Genomic DNA, 21,404 nt, shown 5'->3' with positions numbered 1-21,404 from the left:
ATATCGTAGTGCAGGCAGGAGAATCCATACTGAAATGATTCAGAAGTGAAAGAGGATGTTACATTCTAGAGACATAAAGTAGTTTGATATGCTGAGAGGGTAGGGCAACTAGGGCAGGGACTAGAGATGGGGGAAGAAAGATAAGCAGAAGCCAGATGGCTAAAGGCCTGGTAATCATCAGCTCATTAACAAGTGTTAATTCTTATTCTGTAAATTACGGAGATTCACCACAAAGCCTGGTAGTCCGAAGTTAATCCCCTTTTCATTTTAACCAGAATAGGAATTTCCTTTCTTTCACTTTTAATTTCTTGTTTTGGAATACATTTGGACAGATGCTTGTGACACCAGGCCTAGTGGCAGAGGACCCAGGAACACCACACTGTTCTTCCCTCCAAGCCACCAAGAAAAATGCAAAAACCTTACATATTCCTACCAAACCAAAGCAAAGATCCTATGTCATCAGGCAGCAACTGATCTTGATTTAATACTCCTTCAAGAGTTTATGAACACAGGGGTGCCTGGGGGGCTCAGTCAGTTAAGCATCTGACTTTGGCTCAGATCATGATCTCAGGGGCCCGGGATTGACCTCCTCATTGGGCTTCCAGCTCAGGGTCGGGGGGTGGTCTGCTTGTCTCTCTGCTCCTCCCCCTTCCCGCTGCCCTTCCCCCTTCCCCTGCTCATGCTCTCTCTCTTAAATAAATAAATAACATCTTAAAAAATTTATGAACACAAATAATATACTACCTTTGCATAATGTTAGGGAGAAGAAGGATATAGGGATGGAATGCTTTTCACATCCTTTAAGTTAGTAATAGAAATGTTTGATTTTTTTGCAACATTTCAGCTGAATAAAAGGTTATTCACAAGGTCACCATACATAGACACACAAAAGATCTTACTCCCGTAACAGCTTCAAAGTGCACTCCTCAACAAGGGTTAAGCTAGAGAAGTCCTTTAAATATCACCTACCTACCTTCCTTCCTCTGAAGCAGTACTGGATTAGCTCTAACTGGAGAAAAGAATATCAAAAGTAACCCTCAATCCCCCACCCTCAATGCCAGGCATATCTTCCCTATCTCTACCTTAAATTTGTTCCATATAACTCAAACACATTTTGTGTTTTTTTGTCATAATAAGTAATTGATTATCAGTGAATGTATAATAGCTTTTCAAAAGCTAGCAGGTATTAATCACCTTAGTTGTTCTGTTTTGTTTTGTTTTTCAGAAAATACCTGAATTTCATATCTTTCCTCTAACCTTCTCTAACATTTCTTTATAGGTGATTTTAGGAGTTCCTTTTTGGATGGATTGGTATTAATACAAATTGCTTTCTGTGACTCTACCTTCAAAATATATGGAGGACAATGTACATGTTAACAGGCCTTTTTAAAACATAATTGTGGGCAAATGTGCTTACTTCCAGGAAAGCCAACAGCTTTAAGTAGTCTGCAGTTTTTCTAATATTTTATATCAATTGATACATGATATATAACAAATGACTATCCCAAGAGACTAAGTAATTTATCAATTAGTCTCAGTGACAACAGCCTTCTCCAAAAAGTGAACTTAGGCCTCTTTTCTTCCAGCTATGTCTTTTTTTCCTCCAAACTCTGCTATAACCTGGGGAACAACTGCTGATTTTTATCCTTCTGTATTCAATTCTGCAAATAAAATATGAACTTTTAAACCTAAAAATTCCAGTGAAGCATTGGTAAATAGCAGGAGCAGCCCATATCCAAGGGTGTTCACGTTTCTGGCATGTGAAGGCCCACAGAAGAGGGCTTATTTTATATTGGTCTTTTGTATTTCTACATTTGACTGATTGAGTCAATGGAAACCAGCCCTAATTGTTGCTTTATAGGCAGACGGTGTTTTCCATCACTGGCACATACTGAACTAAACCTTCGGGGAGTAAAACAGGGCTGGGCTGCTGGTTTTTGTTACTCTGCAAATCAGAAAAAGATTGGTAGTTCTGATTAATCTTTTATTTTGTTTAGTTGCCTCCACAACACCCTGCCAAATTACTTTATAATAAATAATAAAAGTCACTGAGAACTATGTGTTTATTCTCACCACCAGCTCAAATAAAAGGTTTTCTGTAAATGAGTTATTTCTAATAAAGCACAAAGCTAGAAGAAAAATATTCAAAGCAAATTTGCTGCATGGCTTTATGTTAGTAGAACTGACAAACTTGAGAAGTTCAACTAATGCTAATGTGGTTTTAAAGGTTCTAGAAAATCTAAAGGCTGCAAAGCAATTCCAAATGTATCTTTCCATCTTGTAAATGACATTTAATGAATAAACCTACTAGGGTAAACATGATGCTATTCAGATTCTCCACAACAGTGGACTTCAGAAGTATAACTCATTGGGTATGTTAAAATAACATTTTTTAAAAATGTGCTAAAATAAAACAAGCATTAGACCTTAAATGAAAAAAGATTGCATTTAATAGCAAACAGAGGGTAATGTTGCCATACACACTTTCTCAATGGGAAAATAAGTTAATGAGATCATTCTTATGCAAGAACGTTGTGAACATCAAAGTGTGATTACTAGTAAGCACACGTATATATTTTGCAAAACGCAAAATTGTTTATATTCATTTTTGTTCTTAATGTTTTCTTAGCATCACTACTCCCATTTTTACCTATGAGGAAGTCAAGACATAAAGTGATTAAATTAATTACCAAGATAAAAAAAGAGTGTGTGGCTATGCCAAGAGTCATCTCACCACCAGTGATGGTCACATGGGATAGTCGTGATTCTGCCTCTCTTGAGTTTGTATCTGGAGTGATACAGCCAACCCACTGAAACATGATGACTAAAGAATTATTAGCAAATGTAACATCTGGAAGTTGTTTCAATTGTGCAGGATGTTAAAGCAAGTGTGTGTGGGTAATTAATTGATTTAGCACATTTAAAGGAAGTTTCTTCTCAATTACAATACTTACTGGGAAATAATGGTGTACTAAAGAAACAGCATACTTTCCATGGCTAGGGTTGCCATTATGCCATTTCTTTCTCCCTTAGTGAACGACGTAGGCACTTAAGGGTTTGAGCTATAAAATGTGTCTTAAAATGCTGGTCAATAGGATATTGGATAACTTTCTGGAAATTTTCAAAAGATCTGCTCCTAATACATTAAATTATATGGCTTCAGATGTATTTAGTTATTTTGCTTAACTGTTACAGTGACTTCCCTCACCTAATAATTCAAACACCTCTTAAACTACTGAACAACCATTAGGATATGCATTGATTCTATAAGCTGGAGGTTACAAGCGTATTTTACACAGTCAAGAATTTTTAGAACTCAAAGGCTTCCTCTATTATTTGTTAAATGGCTACTTTGCTGAGAGACAAAATGGTACATGGGTTCAGCCTGGTGGCATTAACGGCAACAAGCCAAACCCAAACCCAAACAAAACAAAACAAAACAATAATAATCACATCTGGGTCCTGTGGCAAAAAGAGTTTGTGAAATATGCTATGGAGCTGATACGTTTAACTGAAGCTAAAAATAATTGGAAGATAAATGAATGAAGGCAGTGGAAATTTTCTAAAACACTTAGCTCCGGATGGAATTAAAATAGTCTCCTGACCATATTGTAAAAGTCTTATTTGATAACAAGATCAGCCTTGGTTCCCGCAAAGGTATCTTATTTTGTGTGCAGTCTAATAATTCAAGAGAAATAAGGAAAAAGAATTGGACAAAATACCAATACTAGGATCTGAATTAGTTGATTAAATGAACACTTGTGAGCATGTATTATGTGCCAGGAGTTTGCAGACACAGAGACAAGTAAGCTGCAAGAAAAAGTGAGAAGGGTCCAGGAACAAAGTGCTGTGGGAGAACACAAGAGAGGGACTAATTCTGCATAGAGCAGTGGGAGACACTTCACTGAGAGGATGACATTTCTGCTGACAGAGGGCAACGTGTGAACAGGCTCAGAGGGGGACAAAAGAATGGCACCTGGAAAGGCTATCCCAATCCCTCATCATGTTTTATCATCTTTATACTGGTGAATTCATCACATTTCAGAGTCTAGACTCAGCCCTGCACACTTAATAATTCAGTCGGTTTAGTATTCCAGTCTTGGAGGAATGGAAGACGCACACTCAAACCAGCAAACCTTACAAAACACGATGTAAAAGACTGAAATGCCAGTTTGTTCACTCACTATGATACATATAATTCAATTAGAAAAGGGCTTTGTGCCATCGGGAAAAAGAAGTTTCTACCCATATAGAACGCTAGAATTACCAAAAGTTACTTGGAGAGATTTGGATCAGAACAAAGAAATCAGAATGCATGTTAGCCTTACATTTTGATAACGCGATGAATTTGTCTCTGTATTAGAGCTGTGCTGGCTCACATCGTTGTACAATGCGTATAGTAAAGCAGCAGGATTTGAAAAGATACTAATTCGTTTGAGACATGTATTTGACATACCGGCTAGCCATTCATGTGAAGAGATGCAGTAGAGAGCTGGTGTTTGAACCTGGACCTCAGAAGAGAGATGCTTGTTGTGGGTAGACATCAAGACCCAACATTTAGTTAGTAGGTGAAACTATGGAACTAGATGAGAGAGAGTGTACGTAGAGAGTGTGTGCAAATTGAGGAGATAAAAGTAGCCATTGTTCTTCTAAAACGTAGTCCATAATAAAGAATTGGGTGGAAGGAGTCTGCAAAAGAGAAGAGGTAAGAAAGGCCAAAGAATAAGTAAAAGCAGAAGAACATACAGTCATGGGGTTTCAGTGAGGGAGTGATCTGTGAAAGGATCAATGGGAAACGAAAAATTGGTATGGTGAGCGGAAGCTACTCTTTTTAAGAAGATAGTCAGTGAAAGAAATAAAAAAAGGCATGGCACTGATTGGAGGAACATTTCCAAAAGCCTTTCAGTAGTACCTGTGCATGGCCATATTTTAGCATTTTGCCCTGCAATTGCTGATTTAGCCTGCTCCTGCATATTGAAAGCTCTTTGAAAGCAAGGACTGTGTGGAATCTGGTCATCAATTTCCAGGGCATTTGGATGCAGAACTGAGGAAGCATTCTGTAAGAACTGAAAGGAAATAGTTAATAGAAAGAGGCAACATGTAACTGACAAAAGAAGTAACTGACAAATCAAGGATGAGGGTTTGCTTCTAGAACAGGATCCAGAACACAACTGGAAACTTCATTTTTTAACAAAAGACCTTTTTCCCTTCTTCTGAGAGGGAAGTGAGATGAGGATGAGTTCCGATGTAAATTAAAAGTATAGACGTGGGGCCAGGAAGCCAAAGAAATTCATTCTGGATAGCCTTGCTTTCCTTAGTGATGTAGGATGAATTTACTGAGTATCTAATAAATGCCAGGCACATATATTTCCTAATATGGATTCATGGTGACTCTCTATTCATAAGACAGATATGTCTTTAGTTTTATTTTTGTGTGTGTGTAATGTTTGTCAGATTTTGATGTCAGAATAATCCCATATCCATAAAATAGATTTGATTGCTTTCCATATTTTTTTCTTGTGTTCTGGAACAAATTATATAGAATTGATTTTACTAGTTCTTTTAAAGTTTCAAGTAATTCACTAGTAAAACAATCCCTAGAGAATTTAGAGCAATTTTTGAAATGTTTTTCATTATACCTATGGTTATTATTCAATTCAGATTTTTCTAATTTTTATAAATCTTTATTGTCAGTTTATATCTTTCATGAAAATCATCCATTTCACCCAATTTTACATATTTACTGCATACATAAGGTCTTGTATTGTAATCTCATACATTGTATTCTATTTGACTTTTGTACCCTTTCTCTTTCTAATTCTATTTGTTTTCTCCTTTTTCTTAATCAGATTTTCCGGAAACCTATCTACTCTAATTTTATTGCCAATAATTCATGGGCTCATTAAATTTATTTTTTCCTGATTTTAATCCATTAAAATTTGCTTTTAAAATATTATTTTCTTTTTTCTTTTATTCTTATTTATTTTACTTCATTGTTTTGTTAATTCTCATTTAATAATGTGTATGCTTAAAGTTGGGAAATATCCCCTGAATGTAGGCTTTTACCTTCGATTCCTCCAGGACTGCTTTCCGTTATTTTATTTCTGTCAAATAAGTCTTTGATCATTTTGTATTTTTATTTTTATTCTATGTCATTGCAGCTATTGTAAACAGCAAAGATTTGGATTTTTCTACCCTGATCCCAAAAGCTTTAAACATGAGGATTTCACTGGTTCATTTTGAGAGTCACAGGTGATATTTGGCTTTTCTCTCTGTCGTTTTTTTTTCATGCTTTAACATTTATTTTTCCCTTTTGCTACATGACCTATGTTTTATTTGTTCTTCTAGTTTTTCCCATGTATTTGAAAGTTCACTACATTTAAAAGTTCATGAATATCGATTTTTAATTCTAGTTGTTCGTTCAAATTTAATTCTTATTGTTTTTAACTTTGTTTTAATTACCAAAAAATAAACCTATATTTTCTCTTCTTATAAAATTAAAAAGTAAAATGATAAGAAAATAAAGAAAGGCAAGAAGGAACTGTCAGTAGTTATTAAAAGTTGTCAGGAATGGCGGAGAAGTAAGACTGTTTTTCCACACAATTTCTTTCAACCTGTTTTAACATTATGCATATGCATATATTAACTTCATAATTTTGTTAAAAGGAGAAAAGTGTAATATAAAAGAAAGGACAATCAGTCACAGAATGATTTTGAGTAACTTTTCCAGGAGGATGATATGAATGGTATATTTACTGATCTCTCATAAAATTGATTATATTTTTCTATTGCCTTCTTATGAAATTCTTGAGTCATTTGTTTCCTCTCACACTGTTACTTATCGTTCCATTTCCATCCATTTTGCAAGGAACAAGTCTGTTTCTTTGGACATGTACTGGAATAATTTTTGGCATATTTAAGAAGTATATTTTTTCCTAGATTTTCCACAGCTTCTCCCACCCACTGAATCAAAAATAATTATCATTATTCATGACTAGAGGAGGGCCTAGGCTAGAATAAAGATGTGATTATTCAGCTTTGAGTTTCAAATTAAAACCTGAGTCTATAGTGGGACACTAGTGTTCAAATGAAGGCTTTGTTGACTTTCAATAAATTCCAAAATTTTCCCTGTAGCTTTCAGAGTGAACCTTGAAGCCTGGTCACTGTGTTTTACTATAAACCAAAATACAGCGAGGAGCATGATTTGACATAAGGTAAGTTCCACCAAATAGAAAAGAGGAAGCTTTGATAAGAATCAAGGAATTATTAGACTTTTCTATTTGTTCTTTTCTTTTGCATTCCTTACCCCTGTTTTAGGGTCAGGTCTCACCAAATCATGGAATGTGGCACAGTAGAAATAGGTGGAAGGCTTTAAAAGTAATTCCTCAGCAAAAAGTGTCTCCCTTTTGAAGGAATAGACCAAAAAGCTGAAAAACAGAAAAATTCTGAGCATTTCCTAAAAGAAAAATCAACATTTCCTAAAAGAAGAGTGCTGTCAATAGTATAGTGAAGATACCTGAGGGAAGTATCTAGACAGGTATCCTTGAGCTAGATCCAGATTTCCATTGCCTTTGTTTGGCATTTAGGGAACTCTTGACTGGGGGGAGAAACAGCAGGGCTAAGAGAACTGACCAGAAAAGGCTTGAGTTCTAGATCAGGAGGTTGCATAATGCAGGGATCTCTTGAACTGAGGCTAAACCAGGGTCAGAGACTTCAGCTCCAGGTGTCTGCACAATACCCTAATCTGAAACTAATGATGTACTATATGTTGGCTAATTGAATTTAAATTTAAAAAAAAAAAGCAGTTGAAAACAGCAGCTACTCTGTAAAGCCAATGCAATATACCAAACAATCAGGTAAAAAACGAAACAACAGAATGAAGACCTTACTTTTCAGTGGAGCAAGTGAGGGTAGATGTGGATTAGAAGCCTCTCTCTGACCTGTCCTGTCGTGAGGACATGGATGCTTTTTCCTGGGCCTACATACCATTTGAAGGAAAAGGAGGAAAAAAAGAATCCTTGAAAAGGGAGAAATAGTACCTGAAAGAGAAATGATTTTCTCTTTAACCTAAAGGAACTACATACATCAGGCAAAACTAAAATCAACTAGTTTCAACGGTCTCTACCTTTTAACTATATGTGCCAAGTTGTTTTCATATCAAGATAATGAAAACTATAGAAATTTTTAGAGTCTAAATTTACACATTCATTTGTAGTGTGTAAATTTCTTGCCTTTAGTAATCTATATTTTAAAATTCTTCTTGAGCATGTTTATTGCTGTTTTTTTAAATAATCCTTGAAATTATCCTATTTTGCTAGAACTCATCTAGCAGTGAATTTCTTTTATTTTATGAATTTCAATTCTACACACTTAGATGAAGAAAATGAGGAAAATTTGCTTCTATTATGCAATTGGAAATGTATATGTTCTTCAATATTGTTTCTCACCCCTCAACAATGCCCAATATGTATATACTCTATCATTAGGCTCCGCCATCCACATCTACTATATGGTCCTTTATATGTTTCTCTTTGTTCTTTTTTCCTTTACAGCCTCCGAGACCTACTTTAACTTGTTCTTTATATTCCATATTTGATATCAATAATGATGATTCCTCCCAACGTTTCTATGCTGGATATTATCTTTGGCAAATATTATCCATTCTACCCTGCTTCTGTCACCCTGTATCACAAGGCCTAGAAGCCTGGCAACTGAATTTCCCGAATCTCTTACCTAAAAGGAATCTGGATATAGTTCAGGTTCTGTTCATGAGGGCCATTCATGTGAGATTTGGGAGGTAGAAGGCATTGGGTACTGGTGACATACCCCAGCTTTGACGAATAAGGATTTTTGCAATGTCCTTCACTTTCTCTTTCCATTCATCCGTCCTGAGGCCAGTGAGCAGCTGTGAAGTCATCAGTGCTTTCCTGAAGGTTGAAATTACTTCTCAAAATTAGGCCTCCTTGCCAGAGGCTTATATTGTATAATTATTAATTATGTGACTGCTATAAGGTCATCCCACATATATCACCTGACTAGAGTCCATCGTCCTCCTCTCTGTAAGCCCAATTGCAGGCAGCAGAGAAGCCCTTTATTCTTACATCTTCTTGTTAAGATAAATGTGGGAAGGCGGCATCATTTTCCTGCCATCGCAGCATTCTATCATCGCACACCTGAAATTCACCCTGGATCACTTTGTTGGACATCCTCTTTGTAAGGCTTTTCTTATAATTGCTTACTTTAACTAATCTCCTCTTGCCTGGCTCGACTGTGCCTTGGGACTTTTGGGTGGCAAGTCAGTGGGAGGAGAATCTAGGCCAGGACATGCTTAAGGACACTTATTAAAGCTATTCAAGGATTGATGTGTGTGTGTGGTCATGGTATACATTCCCAGGGCCTTACAACTGGGTCCCTTTCCCTTTTTAACAGGGAGCAGATAAAATCAGAATTGTGACCTTGGATTTGGCAATGATTTGATTAAAAACAAGATGGACTGATGCACTTCATTGATATTAAAACTTTTGTGCTTTAAGAGATATTATGAAGAAAGTGGAAAACTCACAGGCTGGAAGCAACTATTTGCATATCATATATCTAATAAGGGACCTGTACCCACAATATATAGAGAACTATTACAACTCAATAATAAAAGACAAACAACCCAATTTTTACAAAGCAAAGAATGTGAATAGATTTTCTTCAAGGAAGGTATACAAATCTCCAATATGCAATTAAAAGTTGCTAAACTTCATCAGTCATACAAATCAAATATACAATGCAAAGCAAAAGCCCAGTGAGGTACCACTTCATACCCACCAGAATGCCTATGGAAAAAAAAAAAGATATTAACAAGTGTTGATAAGGATGTAGAGAAATTGAAAATCCTGATACAATTGGAAATGTAAAATGATGCAGCCACCTTGAAAAACAGTTTGGCGGTTACTCAAAATATTACACAAAGAGCTACCATAAGACCCATCAATTCCACTCTTAGGGAGCTACCCAAAAGAAATTAAAACATATGTCCACACAAAAATCTATACACAAATGTTCATATCTACATTATTCATAATAGACAAAAAAAATGGAAATCTCCATCAACTAATGAATAAAGTATGTTATATCCAGACAATAGAATATTATTAGTCAATAAAAAGAAATTAAGTACTGATATACTACAACAGGGATGAAAAATGCCAGTTACAAATGACCACATATTATATGGCTCCGTGTATATGGAATGACCAGAATAGACAAGTATATAAAGAAAAAAAAGTAGATTAGTGGTTATGTAGGACTTAGAGTAGAACATGAAAATAGGGAGTGACTATAGGTATAAGCTATCTGTTTGGGGTTGATAAAAATGTTCTAAAATTAGATACTGGTAATGGTTGCCAAACTCTGTACATATATCAAAACTACTATTGCCCTGTACACTTTAAAGAGGTGAATATTATTGTATATAAATTAAATATCAGTAAAAATTAAAAAAAAATTTAAATATTGCATGAAAGAGCCACAGATATTCTTTTCTGAGCAAAGACCTGGTATTACTTCAAAACCCACTCAAATATTATGCACCACTGCTTTGGCAGAGGCCTGATGCATTTTGCCAGGCAATTAACAAAATTACCAGATAGTAGATCCAAAATCATTATTCATCAGGTAGTTGATGAAAAACAACATTTTGTAAATGAGAAGTGAGTTAGCTGGGTCAATATAAGGTGGGCAAAACTGAGTTGTAACAATCAGTGTATGAAGGTTTAAAAACATTTAGATAGATATATTGGTGAGGAAGGAAGGAATGATCATGGGCATCTTGTAAAAGAAGGGTACCTGCCAACCCTTCTTGTCAGTGATACAGGACTTGAACCTCTAGTATTTCAAGGGCAATGGGTGGCAGCTTGACTTTCCTCTCTCTGGTCTAGCCAGATTGCTCTGTTTCTGGGGTCTAGGTGTGAGTTAGCTAATGGCCTACCTGTGTTGCAGCAATTAGCAATGATAACTTCCAAAAATTAAAAAGATCAATCAGTATGTTTCTTTTTTTTCTTTTTTCTTTTTTTAAATTTTATTATGTTATGTTAGTCACCATACAATACATCATTAGTTTTTGATGTGGTGATCCACGATCCATTGTTTTCATATAACACCCAGTGCTCCATGCAGTACGTGCCCTCCTTAATACCCATCACGGGGCTAACCCATCCCCACACCCTCCCCTCTAAAATCTAGTTTGTTTCTCGGAGTCCATCATCTCTCATGGTTCATCTCTCCCTCCGATTTCCCCCCCTTCATTTTTCCCTTCCTTCTCCTAATGTCCTCCATGCTGTTCCTTATGTTCCACAAATAAGTGAAACCATATGATAATTGACTTTCTCTGCTTGACTTATTTCACTTAGCACAATCTCCTCCAGTCCCATCCATGTTGATGTAAGAACTTTGACACACTGGACCAGATGGACCTAATAGATATATACAGAACATTCCACCCTAAAACAACAGAATACTCATTCTTCTCAAGTGCACATGGAACTTTCTCCAGTATGACCACATACTGGGTCACAAATCAGGTCTCAACCAATATCAAAAGTTTGAGATTATTCCCTGCATATTCTCAGATGCTTTAAAACTGGAACTCAATCATAAGAAAAAATTTGGCAGAAATTCAAACACTTGGAAACCAAAGACCACTCTGCTCAAGAATGTTTGGGTCAACCAGGAAATCAAAGAAGAACTTAAACAATTCATGGAAACCAATGAGAATGAAAACACATCAGTCCAAAACCTATGGGATATTGCAAAGGCGGTCCTAAGGGGGAAATACATAGCCATCCAAGCCTCACTCAAAAAAATAGAAAAATCCCAAATTCACCAACTAACTCTACACCTTAAAGAACTAGAGAAAAAGCAACAAACGGTGCTTAAGCCATGCATTAGAAGAGAAATAAGTAAGATTAGAGCAGAGATCAATGAATTAGAAACCAGAAACACAGTAGATCAGATCAATGAAACTAGAAGCTGGTTCTTTGAAAGAATTAATAAGATTGATAAACCGCTGGCCAGACTTATCCAAAAGAAAAGAGAAAGGACCCAAATTAATAAAATTATGAATGAAAGGGGAGAGATCACAACTAACACCAAGGAAATAGAAACAATTATTAGAAATTATTATCAACAACTATATGCCAATAAACTGAGCAATCTGGATGAAATGGTTGCCTTCTTAGAAATCTATAAGCTGCCAAGACTGAAACAGGAAGAAATTGACAACCTGAATAGGCCAATAACCAGTAACGAGATCGAAGCAGTGATCAAAAATCTCCCAAAAAACAAGAGTCCAGGGCCTGATGGATTCCCTGGGGAATTCTACCAAACATTCAAAGAAGAAATAATACCTATTCTACTGAAGCTGTTTCAAAAAATAGAAACAGAAGGAAAGCTTCCAGACTCATTCTATGAGGCCAGCATTACCTTAATCCCCAAACCAGGCAAAGACCCCATCAAAAAGGAGAATTTCAGACGAATATCCCTGATGAATATGGATTCCAAAATCCTCAACAAAAACCTAGCTAATAGGATCCAACAATACATTAAAAGGATCATCCACCACGACCAAGTGGAATTTACCCCCGGGATGCAAGGGTGGTTCAACATTCACAAATCAATCAATGTGATAGAACACATTAATAAGAGGAGAGAGAAGAACCATATGGTCCTCTCAATTGATGCAGAAAAAGCATTTGACAAAATACAGCATCTTTTCCTGATTAAAACTCTTCAGAGTATAGGGATAGAGGGAACATTCCTCAAGTTCATAAAATCCATCCATGAAAAACCCACAGCAAGTATCATCCTCAATGGGGAAAAGCTGAGAGTCTTTCCCTTAAGATCAGGAACACGTCAAGGATGCCCACTCTTGCCACTATTGTTCAACACAGTACTAGAAGTCCTAGCAACAGCAATCAGACAACAAAAAGAAATAAAAGGTGTTCAAATTGGCAAAGAAGAAGTCAAACTCTCTCTTTTTGCAGAGAGACATGATACTTTATGTGGAAAACCCAAAAGACTCCACCCCCAAATTACTAGAACTCATACAGCAATTCAGTAATGTGGCAGGATACAAAATCAATGCACAGAAATCAGTTGCTTTCTTATACACTAACAATGCAACTGTACAAAGAGAAATTAGAGAAACGATTCCATTTACAATAGCACCAAAAACCGTAAGATACCTCGGAATAAACCTAACCAAAGGGGTAGAGGATCTATACTCTAGGAACTACAGAACACTCATGAAAGAAATTGAAGAAGACACAAATCATTATGTTTAGAATGGAGTACTTTGAAATTTGATGTATGTTAGATTTTTCGTATATATTTTGTCAGGGTAGTGAATTCAAGAGAAACAGGAGTGGGTAGATGATCACTTTTGCAACCCATGAATCAACTAATTCTATTTTAAATATCTTTTACAGTGCACTTGTCTTTCTTCTTCATGTTCTCTCATGGAATTGTGATTTCTCACGTTCTTTCAAAAACAAAAAAAGAAAGGTTAGCGGCTATTTCTTTGCCAAACTTGTCTGTCCTGTCTTTTCCTAAATATTCCTTTTTCTGATCAAGGATTTTCTCTTCCTCTGATGGATAATTGACCCTTGTACCTGCCTTTGGACTTCGGCCACTCTCACCTTAGAATAACCCTTGAGCTTAAGGCTCACTCTTGCCTCCCCTCCTCAGCAATCCGTTTATCTTCAGGCTTTTGGGATTTAAACAAGTGGTAAGATTTCACAGAACCATATCTTCCAAAGTACCTGATTTGAACCTAACCATTGAAAAGTACTTAATTTCTCTTCTGAATGTCTTCTATTTCACACTCCTAGAGTTGAGTAATGCAAATTCTTTAAAATAATGTTTAAAAATATTTTGTGTTTAACCAGAATAAGGTATTGTATTCAAGATAGAAGAATATAATCAGTGATTTCAGAATGCAGGGGACCTTTTATACAAGTAAGAAATGAAGACTTCTGGATCAGACTATCTTGGCTTTTCCACAAATCTCTGTTGCTGTTTTAGGCTGCTGTCAAATATGTATTAAAATTTTTGTGATTGTAGTGCATAAACCAGAGAAACTGTTCTTAATTTGGAGGACATCTGGGGTCATAGGAAATCTTGGCATTGCGGGGCTAGGCCCAGACATGCTTCTGCTAGGCCACGGGCTCCTACTACAGGACCCCATGTGGCAAGATGCCTACTACTTCTTCAGGGTCTTTCTGTCTCCCTCAGGCTGCAGCAGAATTGCCAAGCAGTAGCTCCAAAATAGAACACAGTTAAACATAATTGTCTCATCTTGAGTTTGTGAAGTCCCTGTAAAAGCCACACAGATGGAAGAAATACAGGGTGCAATTATCCATAGCAATTGCCAAGAATGGTCTTATAGCTTGATTTTATATTATTTAACTTCATATGAATTAAATATGTTCACTGAAGAATGTATGCATGTATTAATGAAAATGAAAATGATTTAACAGGAATTTGGTAACTTTTTTTGTTGAGAGCCTAAAAGATAGGAGACTGTCTTAAGAGATAAAATCCAAAATTTACCTTTGATTACTTACATGTTAGATGTCCACATAAGAATTTTTTGTATTATTTTATTTTTTTATTTTAAAAATTTTATTATTGGGTTGTAGTTGACATATAATGTTATATTAGTTTCAGGTGCACAACATAGTGATCCAACAATTCTATACATTATGCAATGCTCACCACAGTAAGTGTAGTTGCCATCTGTCACCATACACTGTTATTACAATATTATTGACTATATTCCCTAAGCTGTACTTTTCATCTCTGTGACTTATTTATTTTATAACTGGAAGTTTATACCACTTAATCCCCTTCACCTATTTTGCCCATCCTCCTGACCCCGCTCCCTTCTGGCAACCACCAAATGTTCTCTGTTTTTATTATTCTATTTCTGGTTTTGTTTGTTAGTTCATTTGTTTTGTTTTTTTAGATTTCACATACAAGTGAAATCATCTGGTACTTGTCTTTCACTGTCTGACTTATTTCACTTAGCCTAATACCCCTGGGTCTATCTACGTTGTCACAAATGACAAGATTTCATTCTTTTTTATGGCTGAGTATTGTTCCATTGTATGTATGTATATGTATCTAGATCTATCTATCTATCTATCTATCTATCTATCTATCTATCTATCTTCATTCATCTATCAATGAACACTTAAATTGCCTCCAAACCTTGGCCACTGTAAATAATGCTGCAATGAATATAGGGGTGCATATATCTTTTTGAATTAGTGTTTTCATTTTCTTTGGGTAAACACCCAGAATTGCAATAGAAGCCCTACTTCGATAAAGTTTTAAATCAGTATGGACTCCCAATTTCTATCTCGACCCACATCCCTGGTAAGGCCAAGTTAGCTCAATGAAATCCTCAGTTAGTTTTTCTATTTGCAGAACTATAACTTAATTTTAACTATTATTTCTCAACAATTTTCTGTAATAGTAATTCTCTGAAAATACCTGGCAGTCTGATATTCAGAAGAGAACTGTCCTCTGTAAATCAGCTTATGATGATTGGCAACAGGGGTCAGTTCAGGAAGCAGGAGATTAGAGAACAACAAAGCAACAGGCCATGAGATGGTAAGGGATCCATGCATGATCAGGAAAGGGAGGTTTCCTTTAGTCACTCTAGGCTAAAGGCATCCCTTGGTCTCTGAGGTGGTCTCAAATCACATGGTGGTTGTGGTGGTTGTGGTGTTTGTTGTAATAACAGTATTAGCTTTGCTGGTCATAATTTTTCTGCATATTGTTAGAATTTCAGCTATTTTAAGCTTTGCCTATGAATATATTTTGATGCTACTTCCTGTTTAAAAGCTTTGTTCATTCTATTGACTGTGTCAAATCATTTCTACTTCTGCTAATGATCAAGCATGAAATTCTAATAAATTGAACAGATCTTCATATTTAAGACTAGGTGCTTAGCTTGGAATGTTAATGTGAGGATTACAGGTGCATTTTTCCATAACAGGACTCTGTTTTGATGTAATGAAAGGGGAAACAAACAAATGAACAGGGATTGGGAAGAAGTAATCCAGATCCAAAATAGTGATTATTCACATTAAAAGAAATTAATAGAGGGGTGCCTGGGTGGCTCAGTCATTAAGTGTCTGCTTTTGGCTCAGGTCATGATCCCAGGGTCCCGGAATCGAGTCCCACATCGGGCTTCCTGCTCCGTGGGAAGCCTGCTTCTCCCTCTCCCTCTCCCTCTCCGCCTGCTTGTGTTCCCTCTCTCACTGTGTCTCTCTCTGTCAAATAAATAAATAAATCTTTAAAAAGAAGTTTAAAAAAAAGAAATTAATAGAAGAGAAGTTTTGATGAAACTCCAGTTTGGGGAAGAAATGGTTACTCTTACTATTTAATAAGATCCAAGGTTGTGCTTTCAGGATGATGTGGATCTTCTATGAAGAACTAATGAATTCTATTGGCAGAAGATGAACTTTTTTCATCTTCTGCCAATAAAAGAGAGCACATGGGCAGGGGAGAGAGGCAGAAAGAGAGAGAGAGGGAGAGAATCTTAAGCAGGCTCCACACCCAGTGCAGAGCCCCACACGGTGCTCAGTCTCACCCTGAGATCATGACCTGAGCTAAAATCAAGAGTCGGACCTTCAACCAACTGAGCCATCCAGGCACCCTGAACTTTTTTTTAAGACAAGAAACAGACATACGGACAAATATACAAAGAGAAAAGAAAGTAAAAACATGTAGTAATTAATGATTATGGCTTTATTACTCAGCCATCAAAAAGAATGAAATCTTGCCATTTGCAATGACATGCACGGAACTAGAGGGTATTATGCTAAGTGAAATAAGTCAGCTAAAGAAAGACAAACACCATATGATTTCACTCATATGAGGAATTTAAAAAACAAAACAGATGAACGTAGGGGAAGGGAAGGAAAAATAAAATAAGAGGAAAACAGAGAGGAAAGCAAAGCATAAGAGACTCTTAGCTATAGGGAGCAAACTGAGGGTTGCTGGAGTGGAGGTGATGGGGTAACTGGGTGATGGGCATTAAGGAGGGCACTTGACATAATGAGCACTGGGTGTTGTAAGCAACTGATGAATCACTGAAACTAATAATACAATATTTGTTAATGAAATTGAATTTAAATTAAAAATTAAAAAAAAATGTAAACTAAAGCAGAAGCCTATCCTGATGACTTTCATGGTCTCCTTCATTCTCAGAGTCCTAGTTTCCTTTTCCAAATATTTGGCAGAAGAAATTGGTGAGAGGTAAAAATGCTATGACTCATTTCAGGAAGCTGTAAAGATTTATAAGATATCAGAGTAGAAGGGAAGAATAAGAACTGTTGAAGAAGAGCTACAGTCCAGAAAGGAAGGGAAATGAAGAAGGTTGGGCAGTGAGGCCCATGCTCAAGAACAACCATAGCTGGGCTGAGTTTGACTAGGGCACAAAGCATTATTCATCCTCAGCCTCTCATCTTAATATTTTAAATTTGTGTTCAGTCGCTAGTAACATGGAGTAAAGAACTGATTGAAATTTCTCAGGGATGTGTGTCTATCTTCTGTCAGGACCACCCCTTCAGACTTTTTTGATGTGAACAATGGAAAGGCAAAGAGAGTTACTCTTTACTTTAGTCAAACTCAAGAACAGAGTGAGCCTAACTACTCTCCCCAGAAAGCCACAGACATTTATAGGGCTAACAATATGAGTCTAGGAATATTATGTTTTGAGCACCTATCCCAATTTAGGAAAACTATAGGTGATTAATAATTGATAATTATTATTACCCATTAAAGGTGATGAGATTCTAACTTGGAGAATGGGTATAGATAAATGGGGCTAGCAATTGTAGTTTGAATTTCCATGAACAAGTGCTCTTCTCCTCTCCCCAACACACACCCTGAAACATGAAACCACAACTATGTGATTTAATATCTCATATTTGGAGATGTTACAAGGTACTTTTATCTATATTCTTTCACTTTGAGATTAACTTAGGTCCTGATTAATTATCCTAAATTTACTATTAAAGACTTTGGTTCAAAAAAGTCATATAACGTTTCTTTAAAAAAAATTATGATTTAGGGACACCTGAGTGGCTCAATCGGTTAAGTGGCTGCTCAGGTCATGATCCCAGGGTCCTGGGATTGAGCCCCATGTGGGGTTCTCTGCTCAGCGGGGAGCCTGTTTCTCCCTCTCCCTCTGCCTGCCACTCCCCCTGCTTGTGTTCTCTCTATCTCTCTGTCAAGTAAATAAAATCTTTAAAAAAAGTTTATGATTTAATATGTGTGACTTACAAAGTAGATATAAAAGATTTTTTTTCCATCAAATTTGTTGTACATGTGCAAGTAAAGAAAAAAACTGATAGATGTATATTTAGTAGCACCTTTTCAAAATAATTTTGAACACTTATGGTTGAAGTGTTCAAAAAAACATTGATCACTACGGAATAAATTACTTGAATGAAATAGAGAGAAAACTTCCGATTTTTGTACAAGGTGTGCATTCTGGACTAAGGATGGTTTTTTTCGGTCACATCTGAAATCAAACATATGTCCCAAACCCTGAGGATTGATTTTCTTGTGAAGACCATGATCTCTTCTACACAAGGAATTCATGTCACTTTCAAGAACATTGTTTTGGTCTTGGATCAATCAAACTAATAACCTTGGCTGTATTATGCTAAGAGAGTTGCCTTAAGCATTTTTCAAAGCTTCTCTGCATTGACTATAAATGGATGATATCTCTGCCTTCTTTGATTTCCTAAAGTTGAGGAGATAGCTAATCACCTCTTAAGTGCTTTGTGTATAACTCATTTAATCCTCACAACACCTCTCTGAGAACAATTACTGGCCCCATTTTACAGGTGAAAAACTAAGGCATAGAGGTTAAATCTGACCAAGTGTACCGAGCAGATAATACCCGGCATTGACCAGCCATTCTGGCTCTACCCACTTGCAGCGCTAGGCTAGTAAAGGTGGAAATTTGGGTTCATTCTCACAGAGGAGAGGTTCTTAAGGGTTGGATTGGAGAGAGAGCATGGGAATGAAGAGCAAATAGAAAACACAAGGGTCAGTTCTGAGGAAAATGTGACAAAACCTGGAGAATGGCAACTTATATGAACCGAGAGCAGTGAGAAAGCCAGTGTTTTCTATTTGGGACCTGGAATCATAATGGGACCGCTGATTGAAATGGGGTGCAAAAGTCTTAGGAGGAAGAAAAAGAGTGGCACCATTTTGAGCCTCAAGTATATTTTGAATATATTCTATTTCTCTTTTCATTAGAGTAAAATAGAGTAAATTCAATTTAATAGATGAATAGAGGAAAAGAGGGAAGAGGAGAGTGTTTCAAAGAATAAGGTTAAAGTCATCACAGCTTGACAGAATCTTAAAAATCACCAAGTATGCCAGGAGAGCAGGTATTTGAGACTTACTGTTAGAAACAATTTTATTTTAAACACATGTGGTTCCTTAATGACACTGCTAGCTTGGTGGGGGTGCAGCCCGCCTTCAGCAGGAAGTGCTGATTTGCTTAATTCTATTAAGGCCATAAGAAAGGTAAATCTGTCTCCTGAACTTAAAGGGCCTCTGCTCCAAAGTAAGTTTGACATTGGCCAATAATCACCCTGACATTCCTGTGGCTTTGGCTGCTCTCAAGCTGCTGAGTGGCATCAAGAGGAGAGGCTGAGTGAGAAAAGCCTGCTGACGGTGACGGCCTATCCCGTCGATGCTGAGAAAGGCTGGTTTTCTCAAAACAACACAAGCAGAGGTGCTGCACCCTGTGCTCTCCCGTGTTCGGTGCCCTTGGGCCGAGGGGTAGGAAGGTCCTCAAAAACTGGTGGCAGAGGGGATGATGTGCTTCCTGAATCAAATCTGACTCAAAGGAGTTCATTGTGAGAACAGCCTTTGAAAACAGCATGTTTTGCAAAATTGAACCATGCGAAGTGGGCAAACACAGAGAATGGGGATCCTATTTTGGTGACTATTTCATCTCCGAAAAACCAGAAGGCCTGCCCTCGGTAAATGGTCCCTAAACAAGCCATGCAATCAGAAGGGTGATCACGCCAGGGCGCAAAGGAGACCCGTGATGCACCTTTTGGTCCCAGGATCCTGTTCAGTTGTCGTATGTCCAAGTATTTTCATTTTTTCAAGTATTATTATTAATAGTTGCATAAAAATAAGTCAGGATAGCTCTGCTAGACTGCTAGTTTATTGTCAGCACCTGTCATTGTCTTACTGGTAGTAGGTATAAGACATATGCACTGGCAGATGACCAGCAAAAGCCTCTGTCTTTATCCTTTTCATTTTTTCATCCTTTCTAGATCTAAGGAGAATGTGCAGGCATTCAGGTATGAGCTGCTAACTCCTTTGGTCCTGATGGTGGTTGAAGTATTACATGTATCAGATGCTGTTCTTCAGCCAGCCCCTGGAGCAGTTCAGGTTTAAAACGTGTAGCAAGTAGCTTAAATGCTCTTGCTACAATGATGTCATCTACCAATTGTAAATCCACAGCTATGCATCATATTGTTTGGTAATACTCTTTGAATTTAGCAATAAATCCTTCTGTCATCAATGACCTCAAGAAATGAAAGTGCATGTTTAATTAAAAAAACATATTAAATTTTCCACTCATCACAAAGCCCATGTGATATCACTGAAGAGATGAAAAGTAAAGGACAAAAAATATCTTCTGGGAAGCCAGCAGTATCAACTCAAAATTGTTAGGGACACTGAGACCAAATGACAATTTTACATATGCAGTCACATAAGGTGTGTCCACGTGTGACTCTGAAGCATGAGTTTTCACTTAGATCAATTGGCTGTTGGTTGGAGTTAACACTGCCCATTTTCAATTCCAAGTGTTTGTGCCTGCACGAAGCTGAAGTGACAGCAGCAAATGCTGTGACTTCATTAGCGGCAGAAGTTTTCAAGTTTAAAGGACATCAGTTTGGTATCAGCAGATGCTTCAAATTGAAAATCGGTAATTCCAATAATCATTCTTTTGTTTTCCCCCCATATGGTTCCTGGAATCAAAGTAAAGCTTTGGAATTTATTCTCTCAAAGGTAAAACATCTGGTATCATTATGAATGTCAAAAGTGCAACACTGAGGTTATAGCATTTGTTTTGGGGCAATAATATGAACAGAAAATTTTGTAGAGCACATCAGCATGGTAGCAACAATGTTCTCACTAAATTAAGGAACCTGTGAAGGAGAAATGTATTTGGAATTGGTTGTAGTGTACATAAAATTCATAATTTCACCCAACGAAACTGTAATATTCTACCAACTGAAATAGAAGCTACAATTGTCAAAATCTGTACATATTTTTATAAGTACACAGTTGGAATAACTAAT

At 36.8% G+C, this 21,404-nt stretch overlaps 1 long non-coding RNA gene across 3 annotated transcripts in view; it reads left to right on the top strand.

Moving 5' to 3' along the window:
- The window catches only part of LOC141372987 (uncharacterized), an 88,765-nt gene extending 68,205 nt beyond the window's left edge, over positions 1–20,560 (top strand). For all 3 annotated transcript variants that reach the window (XR_012378561.1, XR_012378559.1, XR_012378560.1), the window contains 3 exons: positions 6,162–6,252; positions 7,135–7,214; positions 20,370–20,560. This is a non-coding gene — a long non-coding RNA (uncharacterized lncRNA). The remainder of the gene's footprint in view (positions 1–6,161; positions 6,253–7,134; positions 7,215–20,369) is intronic.
- Positions 20,561–21,404: the final 844 nt, after the last annotated feature.

Source organism: Callorhinus ursinus, unplaced genomic scaffold, assembly GCF_003265705.2.
Source record: "Callorhinus ursinus isolate GAN/ISIS: 27379988/994484 unplaced genomic scaffold, GSC_fseal_2.0 scaffold6, whole genome shotgun sequence".
In the NCBI taxonomy this organism is placed as follows: domain Eukaryota; kingdom Metazoa; phylum Chordata; class Mammalia; order Carnivora; family Otariidae; genus Callorhinus; species Callorhinus ursinus.
Note: the sequence above shows the minus strand (reverse complement) of the source record. Positions and strands in the feature narration are given on the sequence as shown.